The sequence below is a fragment of the Sinohyriopsis cumingii genome, unplaced genomic scaffold, assembly GCF_028554795.1.
Source record: "Sinohyriopsis cumingii isolate HCF-2022 unplaced genomic scaffold, ASM2855479v2 utg000547l, whole genome shotgun sequence".
Classification (NCBI taxonomy): domain Eukaryota; kingdom Metazoa; phylum Mollusca; class Bivalvia; order Unionida; family Unionidae; genus Sinohyriopsis; species Sinohyriopsis cumingii.
In genome coordinates, this window is record NW_028315907.1 from 192,082 (window position 1) to 217,818 (window position 25,737).

General features: G+C 41.1%; 16 non-coding genes across 16 annotated transcripts; all 16 read right to left on the minus strand.

Annotated features, from left to right (window-relative positions):
- Positions 1–587: 587 nt before the first annotated feature.
- On the minus strand, positions 588–751 carry LOC149773935 (U1 spliceosomal RNA). The gene has a single exon (XR_016417207.1). It is a non-coding gene; the product is annotated as a U1 spliceosomal RNA (small nuclear RNA).
- A 1,478-nt stretch (positions 752–2,229) lies between these two features.
- Positions 2,230–2,393, minus strand: LOC149773936 (U1 spliceosomal RNA). The gene has a single exon (XR_016417160.1). It is a non-coding gene; the product is annotated as a U1 spliceosomal RNA (small nuclear RNA).
- A 1,489-nt stretch (positions 2,394–3,882) lies between these two features.
- On the minus strand, positions 3,883–4,046 carry LOC149773937 (U1 spliceosomal RNA). Its single transcript, XR_016417161.1, has one exon. It is a non-coding gene; the product is annotated as a U1 spliceosomal RNA (small nuclear RNA).
- A 1,461-nt stretch (positions 4,047–5,507) lies between these two features.
- LOC149773938 (U1 spliceosomal RNA) lies at positions 5,508–5,671 on the minus strand. Its single transcript, XR_016417162.1, has one exon. It is a non-coding gene; the product is annotated as a U1 spliceosomal RNA (small nuclear RNA).
- Positions 5,672–7,139: 1,468 nt separating this feature from the next.
- Positions 7,140–7,303, minus strand: LOC149773939 (U1 spliceosomal RNA). Its single transcript, XR_016417163.1, has one exon. It is a non-coding gene; the product is annotated as a U1 spliceosomal RNA (small nuclear RNA).
- Positions 7,304–8,770: 1,467 nt separating this feature from the next.
- On the minus strand, positions 8,771–8,934 carry LOC149773940 (U1 spliceosomal RNA). The gene has a single exon (XR_016417209.1). It is a non-coding gene; the product is annotated as a U1 spliceosomal RNA (small nuclear RNA).
- A 1,478-nt stretch (positions 8,935–10,412) lies between these two features.
- Positions 10,413–10,576, minus strand: LOC149773941 (U1 spliceosomal RNA). The gene has a single exon (XR_016417165.1). It is a non-coding gene; the product is annotated as a U1 spliceosomal RNA (small nuclear RNA).
- Positions 10,577–12,049: 1,473 nt separating this feature from the next.
- On the minus strand, positions 12,050–12,213 carry LOC149773942 (U1 spliceosomal RNA). Its single transcript, XR_016417166.1, has one exon. It is a non-coding gene; the product is annotated as a U1 spliceosomal RNA (small nuclear RNA).
- A 1,461-nt stretch (positions 12,214–13,674) lies between these two features.
- LOC149773943 (U1 spliceosomal RNA) lies at positions 13,675–13,838 on the minus strand. Its single transcript, XR_016417167.1, has one exon. It is a non-coding gene; the product is annotated as a U1 spliceosomal RNA (small nuclear RNA).
- Positions 13,839–15,308: 1,470 nt separating this feature from the next.
- Positions 15,309–15,472, minus strand: LOC149773944 (U1 spliceosomal RNA). Its single transcript, XR_016417168.1, has one exon. It is a non-coding gene; the product is annotated as a U1 spliceosomal RNA (small nuclear RNA).
- Positions 15,473–16,951: 1,479 nt separating this feature from the next.
- On the minus strand, positions 16,952–17,115 carry LOC149773945 (U1 spliceosomal RNA). Its single transcript, XR_016417169.1, has one exon. It is a non-coding gene; the product is annotated as a U1 spliceosomal RNA (small nuclear RNA).
- Positions 17,116–18,584: 1,469 nt separating this feature from the next.
- On the minus strand, positions 18,585–18,748 carry LOC149773946 (U1 spliceosomal RNA). The gene has a single exon (XR_016417212.1). It is a non-coding gene; the product is annotated as a U1 spliceosomal RNA (small nuclear RNA).
- A 1,481-nt stretch (positions 18,749–20,229) lies between these two features.
- On the minus strand, positions 20,230–20,393 carry LOC149773947 (U1 spliceosomal RNA). Its single transcript, XR_016417170.1, has one exon. It is a non-coding gene; the product is annotated as a U1 spliceosomal RNA (small nuclear RNA).
- A 1,485-nt stretch (positions 20,394–21,878) lies between these two features.
- On the minus strand, positions 21,879–22,042 carry LOC149773948 (U1 spliceosomal RNA). The gene has a single exon (XR_016417171.1). It is a non-coding gene; the product is annotated as a U1 spliceosomal RNA (small nuclear RNA).
- A 1,489-nt stretch (positions 22,043–23,531) lies between these two features.
- Positions 23,532–23,695, minus strand: LOC149773949 (U1 spliceosomal RNA). Its single transcript, XR_016417172.1, has one exon. It is a non-coding gene; the product is annotated as a U1 spliceosomal RNA (small nuclear RNA).
- A 1,475-nt stretch (positions 23,696–25,170) lies between these two features.
- On the minus strand, positions 25,171–25,334 carry LOC149773950 (U1 spliceosomal RNA). Its single transcript, XR_016417173.1, has one exon. It is a non-coding gene; the product is annotated as a U1 spliceosomal RNA (small nuclear RNA).
- Between the last annotated feature and the right edge of the window lie 403 nt (positions 25,335–25,737).

Below are 25,737 nucleotides of genomic sequence, written 5' to 3' on the forward strand. Positions count from 1 at the left end.
GTTCCTGTTATTTGAAGATATTGTTTCTCTCTCTCTCTCTCTCTCTCTCTCTCTCTCTCTCTACTGCAGAGAAGTTCTGTGAAAATAAAACTTGATTTTCGTCGAATCCAGTAAGCATGTTTCCATTTATTTCTCTTTCTTTCTTTCTTTCTCTCACAAATATGCTGGATCGCTGTTACTCAAAGATATTTCACACGTTCGTTGTGAGATGGCTCTTTGAAAGTTGTTTGTTGTAGGGTTTAATGCCATTTTTCAGCACAAGATAGGCTATGCATGGCAGGCAATATAAATGGTGGAGGAAGAACCCGGGAGAAGAAAACTGAACGGAAAGAACTCCCGACCCATGATAACATACTGGCAAGCTTTCTCTGATAACCACATGGGCCAAATCCGAAACTCAAACACACGCAGACAGGTGAGATGGCCGCGATCCGTAATGGTGGGCTATTTAGACCACCCGGGGTACCCACCCCTTGAAAGAGCAGTGTAAGAAATAATAACATTATCGATTGGCACGTGCTAATCAGAGACATCCAGACTAATTTTGTCATAAGCTTGAGATTATTGGTTATTTTTAATTGAATTATCAGGGGTTAGCGCGAACGCAGACCCCCACACTAATAAATAACGGCCCCGAGTCACCCACATTTGGGGTGATCGCAGGTTTCAGCCCAACCGAAGTGCAATGGAAAGGCCTCATCCTGGGGAAACCGCCTAGCTGATCACGGTACTCCCTGGTCCAGGTAAGTATGATTTCTTGACGTTTACTGACGTTTATCAACTGACATTTGTGTCTGGAGTAGGAAGTGTGCCTCTAAGTAATGAAAATAAATTAAAACGATTCAGGGCCATGGTACTGCTGATGTCTTAGTATTCCGAATAACTTTATAGCTTATGTTTCAACATTACAAAAGTAACTGAAATGTCTTCAAATAGTCCTTTATTTGCAATTTCAGTTTCTTTTACGGTGGATATATGCTATATAGGTTTGCTCGGACGGCAGGGGATAGTTTCGTATATTGGCCCCTGGCAAATTTCTTAACTTGAGGCAACGGTGCGTATTTTTCAGCTATTATGGTTTTTTAATTAAATATATGGATACATTTTTCAATTCCGCGTTTCGGGCTTGTCTTGTTCTTGAAACTGATATCAGCCATTGACCTCCCATAGTTACTTCACAGCAAGTTGACAGTGAAATAGCAATAGTCGTCTAGCAAGAAATATGGTCAATCACATCCAGCTGTTTAGTACACAATGCTTTCCCGAACTGTTACGTAGGAAAGGGATTGTGTTTGCACTGGCAAGATCGCTTGGTGTCATAAATGAAAAATGCAGGTATAAATTTGAGGTTGCAGTGCATCAACCTCTTTTGCTATGAACCACTGCAAATCGACTTGTCAGGTCAAAGGAATACTACTATTTGTTTCCTCTGTTTTATTAAATTTGAAATCTTTGTGCCACTGATTGGCCAGCTACGCTTCGCCGTACTCCGAGTCTAGAAGCTTTGGATTGTTGAAAGTGCTGCTGATACAGAAGTAACTGGTGATGCAGATGATCTCTACAATGAGACTTATGATGAAGCTGTCACTGCTTTTGATAAGGACAACAAGCTTGCTGTATTAACGAAGTTGTTCCTGTTATTTGAAGATATTGTTTCTCTCTCTCTCTCTCTCTCTCTCTCTCTCTCTCTCTCTCTCTCTCTCTACTGCAGAGAAGTTCTGTGAAAATAAAACTTGATTTTCGTCGAATCCAGTAAGCATGTTTCCATTTATTTCTCTTTCTTTCTTTCTTTCTCTCACAAATATGCTGGATCGCTGTTACTCAAAGATATTTCACACGTTCGTTGTGAGATGGCTCTTTGAAAGTTGTTTGTTGTAGGGTTTAATGCCATTTTTCAGCACAAGATAGGCTATGCATGGCAGGCAATATAAATGGTGGAGGAAGAACCCGGGAGAAGAAAACTGAACGGAAAGAACTCCCGACCCATGATAACATACTGGCAAGCTTTCTCTGATAACCACATGGGCCAAATCCGAAACTCAAACACACGCAGACAGGTGAGATGGCCGCGATCCGTAATGGTGGGCTATTTAGACCACCCGGGGTACCCACCCCTTGAAAGAGCAGTGTAAGAAATAATAACATTATCGATTGGCACGTGCTAATCAGAGACATCCAGACTAATTTTGTCATAAGCTTGAGATTATTGGTTATTTTTAATTGAATTATCAGGGGTTAGCGCGAACGCAGACCCCCACACTAATAAATAACGACCCCGAGTCACCCACATTTGGGGTGATCGCAGGTTTCAGCCCAACCGAAGTGCAATGGAAAGGCCTCATCCTGGGGAAACCGCCTAGCTGATCACGGTACTCCCTGGTCCAGGTAAGTATGATTTCTTGACGTTTACTGACGTTTATCAACTGACATTTGTGTCTGGAGTAGGAAGTGTGCCTCTAAGTAATGAAAATAAATTAAAACGATTCAGGGCCATGGTACTGCTGATGTCTTAGTATTCCGAATAACTTTATAGCTTATGTTTCAACATTACAAAAGTAACTGAAATGTCTTCAAATAGTCCTTTATTTGCAATTTCAGTTTCTTTTACGGTGGATATATGCTATATAGGTTTGCTCGGACGGCAGGGGATAGTTTCGTATATTGGCCCCTGGCAAATTTCTTAACTTGAGGCAACGGTGCGTATTTTTCAGCTATTATGGTTTTTTAATTAAATATATGGATACATTTTTCAATTCCGCGTTTCGGGCTTGTCTTGTTCTTGAAACTGATATCAGCCATTGACCTCCCATAGTTACTTCACAGCAAGTTGACAGTGAAATAGCAATAGTCGTCTAGCAAGAACTATGGTCAATCACATCCAGCTGTTTAGTACACAATGCTTTCCCGAACTGTTACGTAAGGAAAGGGATTGTGTTTGCACTGGCAAGATCGCTTGGTGTCATAAATGAAAAATGCAGGTATAAATTTGAGGTTGCAGTGCATCAACCTCTTTTGCTATGAACCACTGCAAATCGACTTGTCAGGTCAAAGGAATACTACTATTTGTTTCCTCTGTTTTATTAAATTTGAAATCTTTGTGCCACTGATTGGCCAGCTACGCTTCGCCGTACTCCGAGTCTAGAAGCTTTGGATTGTTGAAAGTGCTGCTGATACAGAAGTAACTGGTGATGCAGATGATCTCTACAATGAGACTTATGATGAAGCTGTCACTGCTTTTGATAAGGACAACAAGCTTGCTGTATTAACGAAGTTGTTCCTGTTATTTGAAGATATTGTTTCTCTCTCTCTCTCTCTCTCTCTCTCTCTCTCTCTCTCTCTCTCTCTCTCTCTCTCTCTACTGCAGAGAAGTTCTGTGAAAATAAAACTTGATTTTCGTCGAATCCAGTAAGCATGTTTCCATTTATTTCTCTTTCTTTCTTTCTTTCTCTCACAAATATGCTGGATCGCTGTTACTCAAAGATATTTCACACGTTCGTTGTGAGATGGCTCTTTGAAAGTTGTTTGTTGTAGGGTTTAATGCCATTTTTCAGCACAAGATAGGCTATGCATGGCAGGCAATATAAATGGTGGAGGAAGAACCCGGGAGAAGAAAACTGAACGGAAAGAACTCCCGACCCATGATAACATACTGGCAAGCTTTCTCTGATAACCACATGGGCCAAATCCGAAACTCAAACACACGCAGACAGGTGAGATGGCCGCGATCCGTAATGGTGGGCTATTTAGACCACCCGGGGTACCCACCCCTTGAAAGAGCAGTGTAAGAAATAATAACATTATCGATTGGCACGTGCTAATCAGAGACATCCAGACTAATTTTGTCATAAGCTTGAGATTATTGGTTATTTTTAATTGAATTATCAGGGGTTAGCGCGAACGCAGACCCCCACACTAATAAATAACGACCCCGAGTCACCCACATTTGGGGTGATCGCAGGTTTCAGCCCAACCGAAGTGCAATGGAAAGGCCTCATCCTGGGGAAACCGCCTAGCTGATCACGGTACTCCCTGGTCCAGGTAAGTATGATTTCTTGACGTTTACTGACGTTTATCAACTGACATTTGTGTCTGGAGTAGGAAGTGTGCCTCTAAGTAATGAAAATAAATTAAAACGATTCAGGGCCATGGTACTGCTGATGTCTTAGTATTCCGAATAACTTTATAGCTTATGTTTCAACATTACAAAAGTAACTGAAATGTCTTCAAATAGTCCTTTATTTGCAATTTCAGTTTCTTTTACGGTGGATATATGCTATATAGGTTTGCTCGGACGGCAGGGGATAGTTTCGTATATTGGCCCCTGGCAAATTTCTTAACTTGAGGCAACGGTGCGTATTTTTCAGCTATTATGGTTTTTTAATTAAATATATGGATACATTTTTCAATTCCGCGTTTCGGGCTTGTCTTGTTCTTGAAACTGATATCAGCCATTGACCTCCCATAGTTACTTCACAGCAAGTTGACAGTGAAATAGCAATAGTCGTCTAGCAAGAACTATGGTCAATCACATCCAGCTGTTTAGTACACAATGCTTTCCCGAACTGTTACGTAAGGAAAGGGATTGTGTTTGCACTGGCAAGATCGCTTGGTGTCATAAATGAAAAATGCAGGTATAAATTTGAGGTTGCAGTGCATCAACCTCTTTTGCTATGAACCACTGCAAATCGACTTGTCAGGTCAAAGGAATACTACTATTTGTTTCCTCTGTTTTATTAAATTTGAAATCTTTGTGCCACTGATTGGCCAGCTACGCTTCGCCGTACTCCGAGTCTAGAAGCTTTGGATTGTTGAAAGTGCTGCTGATACAGAAGTAACTGGTGATGCAGATGATCTCTACAATGAGACTTATGATGAAGCTGTCACTGCTTTTGATAAGGACAACAAGCTTGCTGTATTAACGAAGTTGTTCCTGTTATTTGAAGATATTGTTTCTCTCTCTCTCTCTCTCTCTCTCTCTCTCTACTGCAGAGAAGTTCTGTGAAAATAAAACTTGATTTTCGTCGAATCCAGTAAGCATGTTTCCATTTATTTCTCTTTCTTTCTTTCTTTCTCTCACAAATATGCTGGATCGCTGTTACTCAAAGATATTTCACACGTTCGTTGTGAGATGGCTCTTTGAAAGTTGTTTGTTGTAGGGTTTAATGCCATTTTTCAGCACAAGATAGGCTATGCATGGCAGGCAATATAAATGGTGGAGGAAGAACCCGGGAGAAGAAAACTGAACGGAAAGAACTCCCGACCCATGATAACATACTGGCAAGCTTTCTCTGATAACCACATGGGCCAAATCCGAAACTCAAACACACGCAGACAGGTGAGATGGCCGCGATCCGTAATGGTGGGCTATTTAGACCACCCGGGGTACCCACCCCTTGAAAGAGCAGTGTAAGAAATAATAACATTATCGATTGGCACGTGCTAATCAGAGACATCCAGACTAATTTTGTCATAAGCTTGAGATTATTGGTTATTTTTAATTGAATTATCAGGGGTTAGCGCGAACGCAGACCCCCACACTAATAAATAACGACCCCGAGTCACCCACATTTGGGGTGATCGCAGGTTTCAGCCCAACCGAAGTGCAATGGAAAGGCCTCATCCTGGGGAAACCGCCTAGCTGATCACGGTACTCCCTGGTCCAGGTAAGTATGATTTCTTGACGTTTACTGACGTTTATCAACTGACATTTGTGTCTGGAGTAGGAAGTGTGCCTCTAAGTAATGAAAATAAATTAAAACGATTCAGGGCCATGGTACTGCTGATGTCTTAGTATTCCGAATAACTTTATAGCTTATGTTTCAACATTACAAAAGTAACTGAAATGTCTTCAAATAGTCCTTTATTTGCAATTTCAGTTTCTTTTACGGTGGATATATGCTATATAGGTTTGCTCGGACGGCAGGGGATAGTTTCGTATATTGGCCCCTGGCAAATTTCTTAACTTGAGGCAACGGTGCGTATTTTTCAGCTATTATGGTTTTTTAATTAAATATATGGATACATTTTTCAATTCCGCGTTTCGGGCTTGTCTTGTTCTTGAAACTGATATCAGCCATTGACCTCCCATAGTTACTTCACAGCAAGTTGACAGTGAAATAGCAATAGTCGTCTAGCAAGAAATATGGTCAATCACATCCAGCTGTTTAGTACACAATGCTTTCCCGAACTGTTACGTAGGAAAGGGATTGTGTTTGCACTGGCAAGATCGCTTGGTGTCATAAATGAAAAATGCAGGTATAAATTTGAGGTTGCAGTGCATCAACCTCTTTTGCTATGAACCACTGCAAATCGACTTGTCAGGTCAAAGGAATACTACTATTTGTTTCCTCTGTTTTATTAAATTTGAAATCTTTGTGCCACTGATTGGCCAGCTACGCTTCGCCGTACTCCGAGTCTAGAAGCTTTGGATTGTTGAAAGTGCTGCTGATACAGAAGTAACTGGTGATGCAGATGATCTCTACAATGAGACTTATGATGAAGCTGTCACTGCTTTTGATAAGGACAACAAGCTTGCTGTATTAACGAAGTTGTTCCTGTTATTTGAAGATATTGTTTCTCTCTCTCTCTCTCTCTCTCTCTCTCTCTCTCTCTCTACTGCAGAGAAGTTCTGTGAAAATAAAACTTGATTTTCGTCGAATCCAGTAAGCATGTTTCCATTTATTTCTCTTTCTTTCTTTCTTTCTCTCACAAATATGCTGGATCGCTGTTACTCAAAGATATTTCACACGTTCGTTGTGAGATGGCTCTTTGAAAGTTGTTTGTTGTAGGGTTTAATGCCATTTTTCAGCACAAGATAGGCTATGCATGGCAGGCAATATAAATGGTGGAGGAAGAACCCGGGAGAAGAAAACTGAACGGAAAGAACTCCCGACCCATGATAACATACTGGCAAGCTTTCTCTGATAACCACATGGGCCAAATCCGAAACTCAAACACACGCAGACAGGTGAGATGGCCGCGATCCGTAATGGTGGGCTATTTAGACCACCCGGGGTACCCACCCCTTGAAAGAGCAGTGTAAGAAATAATAACATTATCGATTGGCACGTGCTAATCAGAGACATCCAGACTAATTTTGTCATAAGCTTGAGATTATTGGTTATTTTTAATTGAATTATCAGGGGTTAGCGCGAACGCAGACCCCCACACTAATAAATAACGACCCCGAGTCACCCACATTTGGGGTGATCGCAGGTTTCAGCCCAACCGAAGTGCAATGGAAAGGCCTCATCCTGGGGAAACCGCCTAGCTGATCACGGTACTCCCTGGTCCAGGTAAGTATGATTTCTTGACGTTTACTGACGTTTATCAACTGACATTTGTGTCTGGAGTAGGAAGTGTGCCTCTAAGTAATGAAAATAAATTAAAACGATTCAGGGCCATGGTACTGCTGATGTCTTAGTATTCCGAATAACTTTATAGCTTATGTTTCAACATTACAAAAGTAACTGAAATGTCTTCAAATAGTCCTTTATTTGCAATTTCAGTTTCTTTTACGGTGGATATATGCTATATAGGTTTGCTCGGACGGCAGGGGATAGTTTCGTATATTGGCCCCTGGCAAATTTCTTAACTTGAGGCAACGGTGCGTATTTTTCAGCTATTATGGTTTTTTAATTAAATATATGGATACATTTTTCAATTCCGCGTTTCGGGCTTGTCTTGTTCTTGAAACTGATATCAGCCATTGACCTCCCATAGTTACTTCACAGCAAGTTGACAGTGAAATAGCAATAGTCGTCTAGCAAGAACTATGGTCAATCACATCCAGCTGTTTAGTACACAATGCTTTCCCGAACTGTTACGTAAGGAAAGGGATTGTGTTTGCACTGGCAAGATCGCTTGGTGTCATAAATGAAAAATGCAGGTATAAATTTGAGGTTGCAGTGCATCAACCTCTTTTGCTATGAACCACTGCAAATCGACTTGTCAGGTCAAAGGAATACTACTATTTGTTTCCTCTGTTTTATTAAATTTGAAATCTTTGTGCCACTGATTGGCCAGCTACGCTTCGCCGTACTCCGAGTCTAGAAGCTTTGGATTGTTGAAAGTGCTGCTGATACAGAAGTAACTGGTGATGCAGATGATCTCTACAATGAGACTTATGATGAAGCTGTCACTGCTTTTGATAAGGACAACAAGCTTGCTGTATTAACGAAGTTGTTCCTGTTATTTGAAGATATTGTTTCTCTCTCTCTCTCTCTCTCTCTCTCTCTCTCTCTCTACTGCAGAGAAGTTCTGTGAAAATAAAACTTGATTTTCGTCGAATCCAGTAAGCATGTTTCCATTTATTTCTCTTTCTTTCTTTCTTTCTCTCACAAATATGCTGGATCGCTGTTACTCAAAGATATTTCACACGTTCGTTGTGAGATGGCTCTTTGAAAGTTGTTTGTTGTAGGGTTTAATGCCATTTTTCAGCACAAGATAGGCTATGCATGGCAGGCAATATAAATGGTGGAGGAAGAACCCGGGAGAAGAAAACTGAACGGAAAGAACTCCCGACCCATGATAACATACTGGCAAGCTTTCTCTGATAACCACATGGGCCAAATCCGAAACTCAAACACACGCAGACAGGTGAGATGGCCGCGATCCGTAATGGTGGGCTATTTAGACCACCCGGGGTACCCACCCCTTGAAAGAGCAGTGTAAGAAATAATAACATTATCGATTGGCACGTGCTAATCAGAGACATCCAGACTAATTTTGTCATAAGCTTGAGATTATTGGTTATTTTTAATTGAATTATCAGGGGTTAGCGCGAACGCAGACCCCCACACTAATAAATAACGGCCCCGAGTCACCCACATTTGGGGTGATCGCAGGTTTCAGCCCAACCGAAGTGCAATGGAAAGGCCTCATCCTGGGGAAACCGCCTAGCTGATCACGGTACTCCCTGGTCCAGGTAAGTATGATTTCTTGACGTTTACTGACGTTTATCAACTGACATTTGTGTCTGGAGTAGGAAGTGTGCCTCTAAGTAATGAAAATAAATTAAAACGATTCAGGGCCATGGTACTGCTGATGTCTTAGTATTCCGAATAACTTTATAGCTTATGTTTCAACATTACAAAAGTAACTGAAATGTCTTCAAATAGTCCTTTATTTGCAATTTCAGTTTCTTTTACGGTGGATATATGCTATATAGGTTTGCTCGGACGGCAGGGGATAGTTTCGTATATTGGCCCCTGGCAAATTTCTTAACTTGAGGCAACGGTGCGTATTTTTCAGCTATTATGGTTTTTTAATTAAATATATGGATACATTTTTCAATTCCGCGTTTCGGGCTTGTCTTGTTCTTGAAACTGATATCAGCCATTGACCTCCCATAGTTACTTCACAGCAAGTTGACAGTGAAATAGCAATAGTCGTCTAGCAAGAAATATGGTCAATCACATCCAGCTGTTTAGTACACAATGCTTTCCCGAACTGTTACGTAGGAAAGGGATTGTGTTTGCACTGGCAAGATCGCTTGGTGTCATAAATGAAAAATGCAGGTATAAATTTGAGGTTGCAGTGCATCAACCTCTTTTGCTATGAACCACTGCAAATCGACTTGTCAGGTCAAAGGAATACTACTATTTGTTTCCTCTGTTTTATTAAATTTGAAATCTTTGTGCCACTGATTGGCCAGCTACGCTTCGCCGTACTCCGAGTCTAGAAGCTTTGGATTGTTGAAAGTGCTGCTGATACAGAAGTAACTGGTGATGCAGATGATCTCTACAATGAGACTTATGATGAAGCTGTCACTGCTTTTGATAAGGACAACAAGCTTGCTGTATTAACGAAGTTGTTCCTGTTATTTGAAGATATTGTTTCTCTCTCTCTCTCTCTCTCTCTCTCTCTCTCTCTCTCTCTCTCTCTCTACTGCAGAGAAGTTCTGTGAAAATAAAACTTGATTTTCGTCGAATCCAGTAAGCATGTTTCCATTTATTTCTCTTTCTTTCTTTCTTTCTCTCACAAATATGCTGGATCGCTGTTACTCAAAGATATTTCACACGTTCGTTGTGAGATGGCTCTTTGAAAGTTGTTTGTTGTAGGGTTTAATGCCATTTTTCAGCACAAGATAGGCTATGCATGGCAGGCAATATAAATGGTGGAGGAAGAACCCGGGAGAAGAAAACTGAACGGAAAGAACTCCCGACCCATGATAACATACTGGCAAGCTTTCTCTGATAACCACATGGGCCAAATCCGAAACTCAAACACACGCAGACAGGTGAGATGGCCGCGATCCGTAATGGTGGGCTATTTAGACCACCCGGGGTACCCACCCCTTGAAAGAGCAGTGTAAGAAATAATAACATTATCGATTGGCACGTGCTAATCAGAGACATCCAGACTAATTTTGTCATAAGCTTGAGATTATTGGTTATTTTTAATTGAATTATCAGGGGTTAGCGCGAACGCAGACCCCCACACTAATAAATAACGACCCCGAGTCACCCACATTTGGGGTGATCGCAGGTTTCAGCCCAACCGAAGTGCAATGGAAAGGCCTCATCCTGGGGAAACCGCCTAGCTGATCACGGTACTCCCTGGTCCAGGTAAGTATGATTTCTTGACGTTTACTGACGTTTATCAACTGACATTTGTGTCTGGAGTAGGAAGTGTGCCTCTAAGTAATGAAAATAAATTAAAACGATTCAGGGCCATGGTACTGCTGATGTCTTAGTATTCCGAATAACTTTATAGCTTATGTTTCAACATTACAAAAGTAACTGAAATGTCTTCAAATAGTCCTTTATTTGCAATTTCAGTTTCTTTTACGGTGGATATATGCTATATAGGTTTGCTCGGACGGCAGGGGATAGTTTCGTATATTGGCCCCTGGCAAATTTCTTAACTTGAGGCAACGGTGCGTATTTTTCAGCTATTATGGTTTTTTAATTAAATATATGGATACATTTTTCAATTCCGCGTTTCGGGCTTGTCTTGTTCTTGAAACTGATATCAGCCATTGACCTCCCATAGTTACTTCACAGCAAGTTGACAGTGAAATAGCAATAGTCGTCTAGCAAGAACTATGGTCAATCACATCCAGCTGTTTAGTACACAATGCTTTCCCGAACTGTTACGTAAGGAAAGGGATTGTGTTTGCACTGGCAAGATCGCTTGGTGTCATAAATGAAAAATGCAGGTATAAATTTGAGGTTGCAGTGCATCAACCTCTTTTGCTATGAACCACTGCAAATCGACTTGTCAGGTCAAAGGAATACTACTATTTGTTTCCTCTGTTTTATTAAATTTGAAATCTTTGTGCCACTGATTGGCCAGCTACGCTTCGCCGTACTCCGAGTCTAGAAGCTTTGGATTGTTGAAAGTGCTGCTGATACAGAAGTAACTGGTGATGCAGATGATCTCTACAATGAGACTTATGATGAAGCTGTCACTGCTTTTGATAAGGACAACAAGCTTGCTGTATTAACGAAGTTGTTCCTGTTATTTGAAGATATTGTTTCTCTCTCTCTCTCTCTCTCTCTCTCTCTCTCTCTCTCTCTCTACTGCAGAGAAGTTCTGTGAAAATAAAACTTGATTTTCGTCGAATCCAGTAAGCATGTTTCCATTTATTTCTCTTTCTTTCTTTCTTTCTCTCACAAATATGCTGGATCGCTGTTACTCAAAGATATTTCACACGTTCGTTGTGAGATGGCTCTTTGAAAGTTGTTTGTTGTAGGGTTTAATGCCATTTTTCAGCACAAGATAGGCTATGCATGGCAGGCAATATAAATGGTGGAGGAAGAACCCGGGAGAAGAAAACTGAACGGAAAGAACTCCCGACCCATGATAACATACTGGCAAGCTTTCTCTGATAACCACATGGGCCAAATCCGAAACTCAAACACACGCAGACAGGTGAGATGGCCGCGATCCGTAATGGTGGGCTATTTAGACCACCCGGGGTACCCACCCCTTGAAAGAGCAGTGTAAGAAATAATAACATTATCGATTGGCACGTGCTAATCAGAGACATCCAGACTAATTTTGTCATAAGCTTGAGATTATTGGTTATTTTTAATTGAATTATCAGGGGTTAGCGCGAACGCAGACCCCCACACTAATAAATAACGACCCCGAGTCACCCACATTTGGGGTGATCGCAGGTTTCAGCCCAACCGAAGTGCAATGGAAAGGCCTCATCCTGGGGAAACCGCCTAGCTGATCACGGTACTCCCTGGTCCAGGTAAGTATGATTTCTTGACGTTTACTGACGTTTATCAACTGACATTTGTGTCTGGAGTAGGAAGTGTGCCTCTAAGTAATGAAAATAAATTAAAACGATTCAGGGCCATGGTACTGCTGATGTCTTAGTATTCCGAATAACTTTATAGCTTATGTTTCAACATTACAAAAGTAACTGAAATGTCTTCAAATAGTCCTTTATTTGCAATTTCAGTTTCTTTTACGGTGGATATATGCTATATAGGTTTGCTCGGACGGCAGGGGATAGTTTCGTATATTGGCCCCTGGCAAATTTCTTAACTTGAGGCAACGGTGCGTATTTTTCAGCTATTATGGTTTTTTAATTAAATATATGGATACATTTTTCAATTCCGCGTTTCGGGCTTGTCTTGTTCTTGAAACTGATATCAGCCATTGACCTCCCATAGTTACTTCACAGCAAGTTGACAGTGAAATAGCAATAGTCGTCTAGCAAGAACTATGGTCAATCACATCCAGCTGTTTAGTACACAATGCTTTCCCGAACTGTTACGTAAGGAAAGGGATTGTGTTTGCACTGGCAAGATCGCTTGGTGTCATAAATGAAAAATGCAGGTATAAATTTGAGGTTGCAGTGCATCAACCTCTTTTGCTATGAACCACTGCAAATCGACTTGTCAGGTCAAAGGAATACTACTATTTGTTTCCTCTGTTTTATTAAATTTGAAATCTTTGTGCCACTGATTGGCCAGCTACGCTTCGCCGTACTCCGAGTCTAGAAGCTTTGGATTGTTGAAAGTGCTGCTGATACAGAAGTAACTGGTGATGCAGATGATCTCTACAATGAGACTTATGATGAAGCTGTCACTGCTTTTGATAAGGACAACAAGCTTGCTGTATTAACGAAGTTGTTCCTGTTATTTGAAGATATTGTTTCTCTCTCTCTCTCTCTCTCTCTCTCTCTCTACTGCAGAGAAGTTCTGTGAAAATAAAACTTGATTTTCGTCGAATCCAGTAAGCATGTTTCCATTTATTTCTCTTTCTTTCTTTCTTTCTCTCACAAATATGCTGGATCGCTGTTACTCAAAGATATTTCACACGTTCGTTGTGAGATGGCTCTTTGAAAGTTGTTTGTTGTAGGGTTTAATGCCATTTTTCAGCACAAGATAGGCTATGCATGGCAGGCAATATAAATGGTGGAGGAAGAACCCGGGAGAAGAAAACTGAACGGAAAGAACTCCCGACCCATGATAACATACTGGCAAGCTTTCTCTGATAACCACATGGGCCAAATCCGAAACTCAAACACACGCAGACAGGTGAGATGGCCGCGATCCGTAATGGTGGGCTATTTAGACCACCCGGGGTACCCACCCCTTGAAAGAGCAGTGTAAGAAATAATAACATTATCGATTGGCACGTGCTAATCAGAGACATCCAGACTAATTTTGTCATAAGCTTGAGATTATTGGTTATTTTTAATTGAATTATCAGGGGTTAGCGCGAACGCAGACCCCCACACTAATAAATAACGACCCCGAGTCACCCACATTTGGGGTGATCGCAGGTTTCAGCCCAACCGAAGTGCAATGGAAAGGCCTCATCCTGGGGAAACCGCCTAGCTGATCACGGTACTCCCTGGTCCAGGTAAGTATGATTTCTTGACGTTTACTGACGTTTATCAACTGACATTTGTGTCTGGAGTAGGAAGTGTGCCTCTAAGTAATGAAAATAAATTAAAACGATTCAGGGCCATGGTACTGCTGATGTCTTAGTATTCCGAATAACTTTATAGCTTATGTTTCAACATTACAAAAGTAACTGAAATGTCTTCAAATAGTCCTTTATTTGCAATTTCAGTTTCTTTTACGGTGGATATATGCTATATAGGTTTGCTCGGACGGCAGGGGATAGTTTCGTATATTGGCCCCTGGCAAATTTCTTAACTTGAGGCAACGGTGCGTATTTTTCAGCTATTATGGTTTTTTAATTAAATATATGGATACATTTTTCAATTCCGCGTTTCGGGCTTGTCTTGTTCTTGAAACTGATATCAGCCATTGACCTCCCATAGTTACTTCACAGCAAGTTGACAGTGAAATAGCAATAGTCGTCTAGCAAGAAATATGGTCAATCACATCCAGCTGTTTAGTACACAATGCTTTCCCGAACTGTTACGTAGGAAAGGGATTGTGTTTGCACTGGCAAGATCGCTTGGTGTCATAAATGAAAAATGCAGGTATAAATTTGAGGTTGCAGTGCATCAACCTCTTTTGCTATGAACCACTGCAAATCGACTTGTCAGGTCAAAGGAATACTACTATTTGTTTCCTCTGTTTTATTAAATTTGAAATCTTTGTGCCACTGATTGGCCAGCTACGCTTCGCCGTACTCCGAGTCTAGAAGCTTTGGATTGTTGAAAGTGCTGCTGATACAGAAGTAACTGGTGATGCAGATGATCTCTACAATGAGACTTATGATGAAGCTGTCACTGCTTTTGATAAGGACAACAAGCTTGCTGTATTAACGAAGTTGTTCCTGTTATTTGAAGATATTGTTTCTCTCTCTCTCTCTCTCTCTCTCTCTCTCTCTCTCTCTCTACTGCAGAGAAGTTCTGTGAAAATAAAACTTGATTTTCGTCGAATCCAGTAAGCATGTTTCCATTTATTTCTCTTTCTTTCTTTCTTTCTCTCACAAATATGCTGGATCGCTGTTACTCAAAGATATTTCACACGTTCGTTGTGAGATGGCTCTTTGAAAGTTGTTTGTTGTAGGGTTTAATGCCATTTTTCAGCACAAGATAGGCTATGCATGGCAGGCAATATAAATGGTGGAGGAAGAACCCGGGAGAAGAAAACTGAACGGAAAGAACTCCCGACCCATGATAACATACTGGCAAGCTTTCTCTGATAACCACATGGGCCAAATCCGAAACTCAAACACACGCAGACAGGTGAGATGGCCGCGATCCGTAATGGTGGGCTATTTAGACCACCCGGGGTACCCACCCCTTGAAAGAGCAGTGTAAGAAATAATAACATTATCGATTGGCACGTGCTAATCAGAGACATCCAGACTAATTTTGTCATAAGCTTGAGATTATTGGTTATTTTTAATTGAATTATCAGGGGTTAGCGCGAACGCAGACCCCCACACTAATAAATAACGACCCCGAGTCACCCACATTTGGGGTGATCGCAGGTTTCAGCCCAACCGAAGTGCAATGGAAAGGCCTCATCCTGGGGAAACCGCCTAGCTGATCACGGTACTCCCTGGTCCAGGTAAGTATGATTTCTTGACGTTTACTGACGTTTATCAACTGACATTTGTGTCTGGAGTAGGAAGTGTGCCTCTAAGTAATGAAAATAAATTAAAACGATTCAGGGCCATGGTACTGCTGATGTCTTAGTATTCCGAATAACTTTATAGCTTATGTTTCAACATTACAAAAGTAACTGAAATGTCTTCAAATAGTCCTTTATTTGCAATTTCAGTTTCTTTTACGGTGGATATATGCTATATAGGTTTGCTCGGACGGCAGGGGATAGTTTCGTATATTGGCCCCTGGCAAATTTCTTAACTTGAGGCAACGGTGCGTATTTTTCAGCTATTATGGTTTTTTAATTAAATATATGGATACATTTTTCAATTCCGCGTTTCGGGCTTGTCTTGTTCTTGAAACTGATATCAGCCATTGACCTCCCATAGTTACTTCACAGCAAGTTGACAGTGAAATAGCAATAGTCGTCTAGCAAGAACTATGGTCAATCACATCCAGCTGTTTAGTACACAATGCTTTCCCGAACTGTTACGTAAGGAAAGGGATTGTGTTTGCACTGGCAAGATCGCTTGGTGTCATAAATGAAAAATGCAGGTATAAATTTGAGGTTGCAGTGCATCAACCTCTTTTGCTATGAACCACTGCAAATCGACTTGTCAGGTCAAAGGAATACTACTATTTGTTTCCTCTGTTTTATTAAATTTGAAATCTTTGTGCCACTGATTGGCCAGCTACGCTTCGCCGTACTCCGAGTCTAGAAGCTTTGGATTGTTGAAAGTGCTGCTGATACAGAAGTAACTGGTGATGCAGATGATCTCTACAATGAGACTTATGATGAAGCTGTCACTGCTTTTGATAAGGACAACAAGCTTGCTGTATTAACGAAGTTGTTCCTGTTATTTGAAGATATTGTTTCTCTCTCTCTCTCTCTCTCTCTCTCTCTCTCTCTCTCTCTCTCTCTCTACTGCAGAGAAGTTCTGTGAAAATAAAACTTGATTTTCGTCGAATCCAGTAAGCATGTTTCCATTTATTTCTCTTTCTTTCTTTCTTTCTCTCACAAATATGCTGGATCGCTGTTACTCAAAGATATTTCACACGTTCGTTGTGAGATGGCTCTTTGAAAGTTGTTTGTTGTAGGGTTTAATGCCATTTTTCAGCACAAGATAGGCTATGCATGGCAGGCAATATAAATGGTGGAGGAAGAACCCGGGAGAAGAAAACTGAACGGAAAGAACTCCCGACCCATGATAACATACTGGCAAGCTTTCTCTGATAACCACATGGGCCAAATCCGAAACTCAAACACACGCAGACAGGTGAGATGGCCGCGATCCGTAATGGTGGGCTATTTAGACCACCCGGGGTACCCACCCCTTGAAAGAGCAGTGTAAGAAATAATAACATTATCGATTGGCACGTGCTAATCAGAGACATCCAGACTAATTTTGTCATAAGCTTGAGATTATTGGTTATTTTTAATTGAATTATCAGGGGTTAGCGCGAACGCAGACCCCCACACTAATAAATAACGACCCCGAGTCACCCACATTTGGGGTGATCGCAGGTTTCAGCCCAACCGAAGTGCAATGGAAAGGCCTCATCCTGGGGAAACCGCCTAGCTGATCACGGTACTCCCTGGTCCAGGTAAGTATGATTTCTTGACGTTTACTGACGTTTATCAACTGACATTTGTGTCTGGAGTAGGAAGTGTGCCTCTAAGTAATGAAAATAAATTAAAACGATTCAGGGCCATGGTACTGCTGATGTCTTAGTATTCCGAATAACTTTATAGCTTATGTTTCAACATTACAAAAGTAACTGAAATGTCTTCAAATAGTCCTTTATTTGCAATTTCAGTTTCTTTTACGGTGGATATATGCTATATAGGTTTGCTCGGACGGCAGGGGATAGTTTCGTATATTGGCCCCTGGCAAATTTCTTAACTTGAGGCAACGGTGCGTATTTTTCAGCTATTATGGTTTTTTAATTAAATATATGGATACATTTTTCAATTCCGCGTTTCGGGCTTGTCTTGTTCTTGAAACTGATATCAGCCATTGACCTCCCATAGTTACTTCACAGCAAGTTGACAGTGAAATAGCAATAGTCGTCTAGCAAGAACTATGGTCAATCACATCCAGCTGTTTAGTACACAATGCTTTCCCGAACTGTTACGTAAGGAAAGGGATTGTGTTTGCACTGGCAAGATCGCTTGGTGTCATAAATGAAAAATGCAGGTATAAATTTGAGGTTGCAGTGCATCAACCTCTTTTGCTATGAACCACTGCAAATTGACTTGTCAGGTCAAAGGAATACTACTATTTGTTTCCTCTGTTTTATTAAATTTGAAATCTTTGTGCCACTGATTGGCCAGCTACGCTTCGCCGTACTCCGAGTCTAGAAGCTTTGGATTGTTGAAAGTGCTGCTGATACAGAAGTAACTGGTGATGCAGATGATCTCTACAATGAGACTTATGATGACGCTGTCACTGCTTTTGATAAGGACAACAAGCTTGCTGTATTAACGAAGTTGTTCCTGTTATTTGAAGATATTGTTTCTCTCTCTCTCTCTCTCTCTCTCTCTCTCTCTCTCTCTACTGCAGAGAAGTTCTGTGAAAATAAAACTTGATTTTCGTCGAATCCAGTAAGCATGTTTCCATTTATTTCTCTTTCTTTCTTTCTTTCTCTCACAAATATGCTGGATCGCTGTTACTCAAAGATATTTCACACGTTCGTTGTGAGATGGCTCTTTGAAAGTTGTTTGTTGTAGGGTTTAATGCCATTTTTCAGCACAAGATAGGCTATGCATGGCAGGCAATATAAATGGTGGAGGAAGAACCCGGGAGAAGAAAACTGAACGGAAAGAACTCCCGACCCATGATAACATACTGGCAAGCTTTCTCTGATAACCACATGGGCCAAATCCGAAACTCAAACACACGCAGACAGGTGAGATGGCCGCGATCCGTAATGGTGGGCTATTTAGACCACCCGGGGTACCCACCCCTTGAAAGAGCAGTGTAAGAAATAATAACATTATCGATTGGCACGTGCTAATCAGAGACATCCAGACTAATTTTGTCATAAGCTTGAGATTATTGGTTATTTTTAATTGAATTATCAGGGGTTAGCGCGAACGCAGACCCCCACACTAATAAATAACGACCCCGAGTCACCCACATTTGGGGTGATCGCAGGTTTCAGCCCAACCGAAGTGCAATGGAAAGGCCTCATCCTGGGGAAACAGCCTAGCTGATCACGGTACTCCCTGGTCCAGGTAAGTATGATTTCTTGACGTTTACTGACGTTTATCAACTGACATTTGTGTCTGGAGTAGGAAGTGTGCCTCTAAGTAATGAAAATAAATTAAAACGATTCAGGGCCATGGTACTGCTGATGTCTTAGTATTCCGAATAACTTTATAGCTTATGTTTCAACATTACAAAAGTAACTGAAATGTCTTCAAATAGTCCTTTATTTGCAATTTCAGTTTCTTTTACGGTGGATATATGCTATATAGGTTTGCTCGGACGGCAGGGGATAGTTTCGTATATTGGCCCCTGGCAAATTTCTTAACTTGAGGCAACGGTGCGTATTTTTCAGCTATTATGGTTTTTTAATTAAATATATGGATACATTTTTCAATTCCGCGTTTCGGGCTTGTCTTGTTCTTGAAACTGATATCAGCCATTGACCTCCCATAGTTACTTCACAGCAAGTTGACAGTGAAATAGCAATAGTCGTCTAGCAAGAACTATGGTCAATCACATCCAGCTGTTTAGTACACAATGCTTTCCCGAACTGTTACGTAAGGAAAGGGATTGTGTTTGCACTGGCAAGATCGCTTGGTGTCATAAATGAAAAATGCAGGTATAAATTTGAGGTTGCAGTGCATCAACCTCTTTTGCTATGAACCACTGCAAATTGACTTGTCAGGTCAAAGGAATACTACTATTTGTTTCCTCTGTTTTATTAAATTTGAAATCTTTGTGCCACTGATTGGCCAGCTACGCTTCGCCGTACTCCGAGTCTAGAAGCTTTGGATTGTTGAAAGTGCTGCTGATACAGAAGTAACTGGTGATGCAGATGATCTCTACAATGAGACTTATGATGACGCTGTCACTGCTTTTGATAAGGACAACAAGCTTGCTGTATTAACGAAGTTGTTCCTGTTATTTGAAGATATTGTTTCTCTCTCTCTCTCTCTCTCTCTCTCTCTCTCTCTCTCTCTCTCTCTCTCTACTGCAGAGAAGTTCTGTGAAAATAAAACTTGATTTTCGTCGAATCCAGTAAGCATGTTTCCATTTATTTCTCTTTCTTTCTTTCTTTCTCTCACAAATATGCTGGATCGCTGTTACTCAAAGATATTTCACACGTTCGTTGTGAGATGGCTCTTTGAAAGTTGTTTGTTGTAGGGTTTAATGCCATTTTTCAGCACAAGATAGGCTATGCATGGCAGGCAATATAAATGGTGGAGGAAGAACCCGGGAGAAGAAAACTGAACGGAAAGAACTCCCGACCCATGATAACATACTGGCAAGCTTTCTCTGATAACCACATGGGCCAAATCCGAAACTCAAACACACGCAGACAGGTGAGATGGCCGCGATCCGTAATGGTGGGCTATTTAGACCACCCGGGGTACCCACCCCTTGAAAGAGCAGTGTAAGAAATAATAACATTATCGATTGGCACGTGCTAATCAGAGACATCCAGACTAATTTTGTCATAAGCTTGAGATTATTGGTTATTTTTAATTGAATTATCAGGGGTTAGCGCGAACGCAGACCCCCACACTAATAAATAACGACCCCGAGTCACCCACATTTGGGGTGATCGCAGGTTTCAGCCCAACCGAAGTGCAATGGAAAGGCCTCATCCTGGGGAAACCGCCTAGCTGATCACGGTACTCCCTGGTCCAGGTAAGTATGATTTCTTGACGTTTACTGACGTTTATCAACTGACATTTGTGTCTGGAGTAGGAAGTGTGCCTCTAAGTAATGAAAATAAATTAAAACGATTCAGGGCCATGGTACTGCTGATGTCTTAGTATTCCGAATAACTTTATAGCTTATGTTTCAACATTACAAAAGTAACTGAAATGTCTTCAAATAGTCCTTTATTTGCAATTTCAGTTTCTTTTACGGTGGATATATGCTATATAGGTTTGCTCGGACGGCAGGGGATAGTTTCGTATATTGGCCCCTGGCAAATTTCTTAACTTGAGGCAACGGTGCGTATTTTTCAGCTATTATGGTTTTTTAATTAAATATATGGATACATTTTTCAATTCCGCGTTTCGGGCTTGTCTTGTTCTTGAAACTGATATCAGCCATTGACCTCCCATAGTTACTTCACAGCAAGTTGACAGTGAAATAGCAATAGTCGTCTAGCAAGAACTATGGTCAATCACATCCAGCTGTTTAGTACACAATGCTTTCCCGAACTGTTACGTAAGGAAAGGGATTGTGTTTGCACTGGCAAGATCGCTTGGTGTCATAAATGAAAAATGCAGGTATAAATTTGAGGTTGCAGTGCATCAACCTCTTTTGCTATGAACCACTGCAAATCGACTTGTCAGGTCAAAGGAATACTACTATTTGTTTCCTCTGTTTTATTAAATTTGAAATCTTTGTGCCACTGATTGGCCAGCTACGCTTCGCCGTACTCCGAGTCTAGAAGCTTTGGATTGTTGAAAGTGCTGCTGATACAGAAGTAACTGGTGATGCAGATGATCTCTACAATGAGACTTATGATGAAGCTGTCACTGCTTTTGATAAGGACAACAAGCTTGCTGTATTAACGAAGTTGTTCCTGTTATTTGAAGATATTGTTTCTCTCTCTCTCTCTCTCTCTCTCTCTCTCTCTCTCTCTCTCTCTCTCTCTCTCTACTGCAGAGAAGTTCTGTGAAAATAAAACTTGATTTTCGTCGAATCCAGTAGGCATGTTTCCATTTATTTCTCTTTCTTTCTTTCTTTCTCTCACAAATATGCTGGATCGCTGTTACTCAAAGATATTTCACACGTTCGTTGTGAGATGGCTCTTTGAAAGTTGTTTGTTGTAGGGTTTAATGCCATTTTTCAGCACAAGATAGGCTATGCATGGCAGGCAATATAAATGGTGGAGGAAGAACCCGGGAGAAGAAAACTGAACGGAAAGAACTCCCGACCCATGATAACATACTGGCAAGCTTTCTCTGATAACCACATGGGCCAAATCCGAAACTCAAACACACGCAGACAGGTGAGATGGCCGCGATCCGTAATGGTGGGCTATTTAGACCACCCGGGGTACCCACCCCTTGAAAGAGCAGTGTAAGAAATAATAACATTATCGATTGGCACGTGCTAATCAGAGACATCCAGACTAATTTTGTCATAAGCTTGAGATTATTGGTTATTTTTAATTGAATTATCAGGGGTTAGCGCGAACGCAGACCCCCACACTAATAAATAACGACCCCGAGTCACCCACATTTGGGGTGATCGCAGGTTTCAGCCCAACCGAAGTGCAATGGAAAGGCCTCATCCTGGGGAAACCGCCTAGCTGATCACGGTACTCCCTGGTCCAGGTAAGTATGATTTCTTGACGTTTACTGACGTTTATCAACTGACATTTGTGTCTGGAGTAGGAAGTGTGCCTCTAAGTAATGAAAATAAATTAAAACGATTCAGGGCCATGGTACTGCTGATGTCTTAGTATTCCGAATAACTTTATAGCTTATGTTTCAACATTACAAAAGTAACTGAAATGTCTTCAAATAGTCCTTTATTTGCAATTTCAGTTTCTTTTACGGTGGATATATGCTATATAGGTTTGCTCGGACGGCAGGGGATAGTTTCGTATATTGGCCCCTGGCAAATTTCTTAACTTGAGGCAACGGTGCGTATTTTTCAGCTATTATGGTTTTTTAATTAAATATATGGATACATTTTTCAATTCCGCGTTTCGGGCTTGTCTTGTTCTTGAAACTGATATCAGCCATTGACCTCCCATAGTTACTTCACAGCAAGTTGACAGTGAAATAGCAATAGTCGTCTAGCAAGAACTATGGTCAATCACATCCAGCTGTTTAGTACACAATGCTTTCCCGAACTGTTACGTAAGGAAAGGGATTGTGTTTGCACTGGCAAGATCGCTTGGTGTCATAAATGAAAAATGCAGGTATAAATTTGAGGTTGCAGTGCATCAACCTCTTTTGCTATGAACCACTGCAAATTGACTTGTCAGGTCAAAGGAATACTACTATTTGTTTCCTCTGTTTTATTAAATTTGAAATCTTTGTGCCACTGATTGGCCAGCTACGCTTCGCCGTACTCCGAGTCTAGAAGCTTTGGATTGTTGAAAGTGCTGCTGATACAGAAGTAACTGGTGATGCAGATGATCTCTACAATGAGACTTATGATGAAGCTGTCACTGCTTTTGATAAGGACAACAAGCTTGCTGTATTAACGAAGTTGTTCCTGTTATTTGAAGATATTGTTTCTCTCTCTCTCTCTCTCTCTCTCTCTCTCTCTCTCTCTCTCTCTCTCTCTCTCTCTCTACTGCAGAGAAGTTCTGTGAAAATAAAACTTGATTTTCGTCGAATCCAGTAAGCATGTTTCCATTTATTTCTCTTTCTTTCTTTCTTTCTCTCACAAATATGCTGGATCGCTGTTACTCAAAGATATTTCACACGTTCGTTGTGAGATGGCTCTTTGAAAGTTGTTTGTTGTAGGGTTTAATGCCATTTTTCAGCACAAGATAGGCTATGCATGGCAGGCAATATAAATGGTGGAGGAAGAACCCGGGAGAAGAAAACTGAACGGAAAGAACTCCCGACCCATGATAACATACTGGCAAGCTTTCTCTGATAACCACATGGGCCAAATCCGAAACTCAAACACACGCAGACAGGTGAGATGGCCGCGATCCGTAATGGTGGGCTATTTAGACCACCCGGGGTACCCACCCCTTGAAAGAGCAGTGTAAGAAATAATAACATTATCGATTGGCACGTGCTAATCAGAGACATCCAGACTAATTTTGTCATAAGCTTGAGATTATTGGTTATTTTTAATTGAATTATCAGGGGTTAGCGCGAACGCAGACCCCCACACTAATAAATAACGACCCCGAGTCACCCACATTTGGGGTGATCGCAGGTTTCAGCCCAACCGAAGTGCAATGGAAAGGCCTCATCCTGGGGAAACCGCCTAGCTGATCACGGTACTCCCTGGTCCAGGTAAGTATGATTTCTTGACGTTTACTGACGTTTATCAACTGACATTTGTGTCTGGAGTAGGAAGTGTGCCTCTAAGTAATGAAAATAAATTAAAACGATTCAGGGCCATGGTACTGCTGATGTCTTAGTATTCCGAATAACTTTATAGCTTATGTTTCAACATTACAAAAGTAACTGAAATGTCTTCAAATAGTCCTTTATTTGCAATTTCAGTTTCTTTTACGGTGGATATATGCTATATAGGTTTGCTCGGACGGCAGGGGATAGTTTCGTATATTGGCCCCTGGCAAATTTCTTAACTTGAGGCAACGGTGCGTATTTTTCAGCTATTATGGTTTTTTAATTAAATATATGGATACATTTTTCAATTCCGCGTTTCGGGCTTGTCTTGTTCTTGAAACTGATATCAGCCATTGACCTCCCATAGTTACTTCACAGCAAGTTGACAGTGAAATAGCAATAGTCGTCTAGCAAGAACTATGGTCAATCACATCCAGCTGTTTAGTACACAATGCTTTCCCGAACTGTTACGTAAGGAAAGGGATTGTGTTTGCACTGGCAAGATCGCTTGGTGTCATAAATGAAAAATGCAGGTATAAATTTGAGGTTGCAGTGCATCAACCTCTTTTGCTATGAACCACTGCAAATCGACTTGTCAGGTCAAAGGAATACTACTATTTGTTTCCTCTGTTTTATTAAATTTGAAATCTTTGTGCCACTGATTGGCCAGCTACGCTTCGCCGTACTCCGAGTCTAGAAGCTTTGGATTGTTGAAAGTGCTGCTGATACAGAAGTAACTGGTGATGCAGATGATCTCTACAATGAGACTTATGATGAAGCTGTCACTGCTTTTGATAAGGACAACAAGCTTGCTGTATTAACGAAGTTGTTCCTGTTATTTGAAGATATTGTTTCTCTCTCTCTCTCTCTCTCTCTCTCTCTCTCTCTCTCTCTCTCTACTGCAGAGAAGTTCTGTGAAAATAAAACTTGATTTTCGTCGAATCCAGTAGGCATGTTTCCATTTATTTCTCTTTCTTTCTTTCTTTCTCTCACAAATATGCTGGATCGCTGTTACTCAAAGATATTTCACACGTTCGTTGTGAGATGGCTCTTTGAAAGTTGTTTGTTGTAGGGTTTAATGCCATTTTTCAGCACAAGATAGGCTATGCATGGCAGGCAATATAAATGGTGGAGGAAGAACCCGGGAGAAGAAAACTGAACGGAAAGAACTCCCGACCCATGATAACATACTGGCAAGCTTTCTCTGATAACCACATGGGCCAAATCCGAAACTCAAACACACGCAGACAGGTGAGATGGCCGCGATCCGTAATGGTGGGCTATTTAGACCACCCGGGGTACCCACCCCTTGAAAGAGCAGTGTAAGAAATAATAACATTATCGATTGGCACGTGCTAATCAGAGACATCCAGACTAATTTTGTCATAAGCTTGAGATTATTGGTTATTTTTAATTGAATTATCAGGGGTTAGCGCGAACGCAGACCCCCACACTAATAAATAACGACCCCGAGTCACCCACATTTGGGGTGATCGCAGGTTTCAGCCCAACCGAAGTGCAATGGAAAGGCCTCATCCTGGGGAAACCGCCTAGCTGATCACGGTACTCCCTGGTCCAGGTAAGTATGATTTCTTGACGTTTACTGACGTTTATCAACTGACATTTGTGTCTGGAGTAGGAAGTGTGCCTCTAAGTAATGAAAATAAATTAAAACGATTCAGGGCCATGGTACTGCTGATGTCTTAGTATTCCGAATAACTTTATAGCTTATGTTTCAACATTACAAAAGTAACTGAAATGTCTTCAAATAGTCCTTTATTTGCAATTTCAGTTTCTTTTACGGTGGATATATGCTATATAGGTTTGCTCGGACGGCAGGGGATAGTTTCGTATATTGGCCCCTGGCAAATTTCTTAACTTGAGGCAACGGTGCGTATTTTTCAGCTATTATGGTTTTTTAATTAAATATATGGATACATTTTTCAATTCCGCGTTTCGGGCTTGTCTTGTTCTTGAAACTGATATCAGC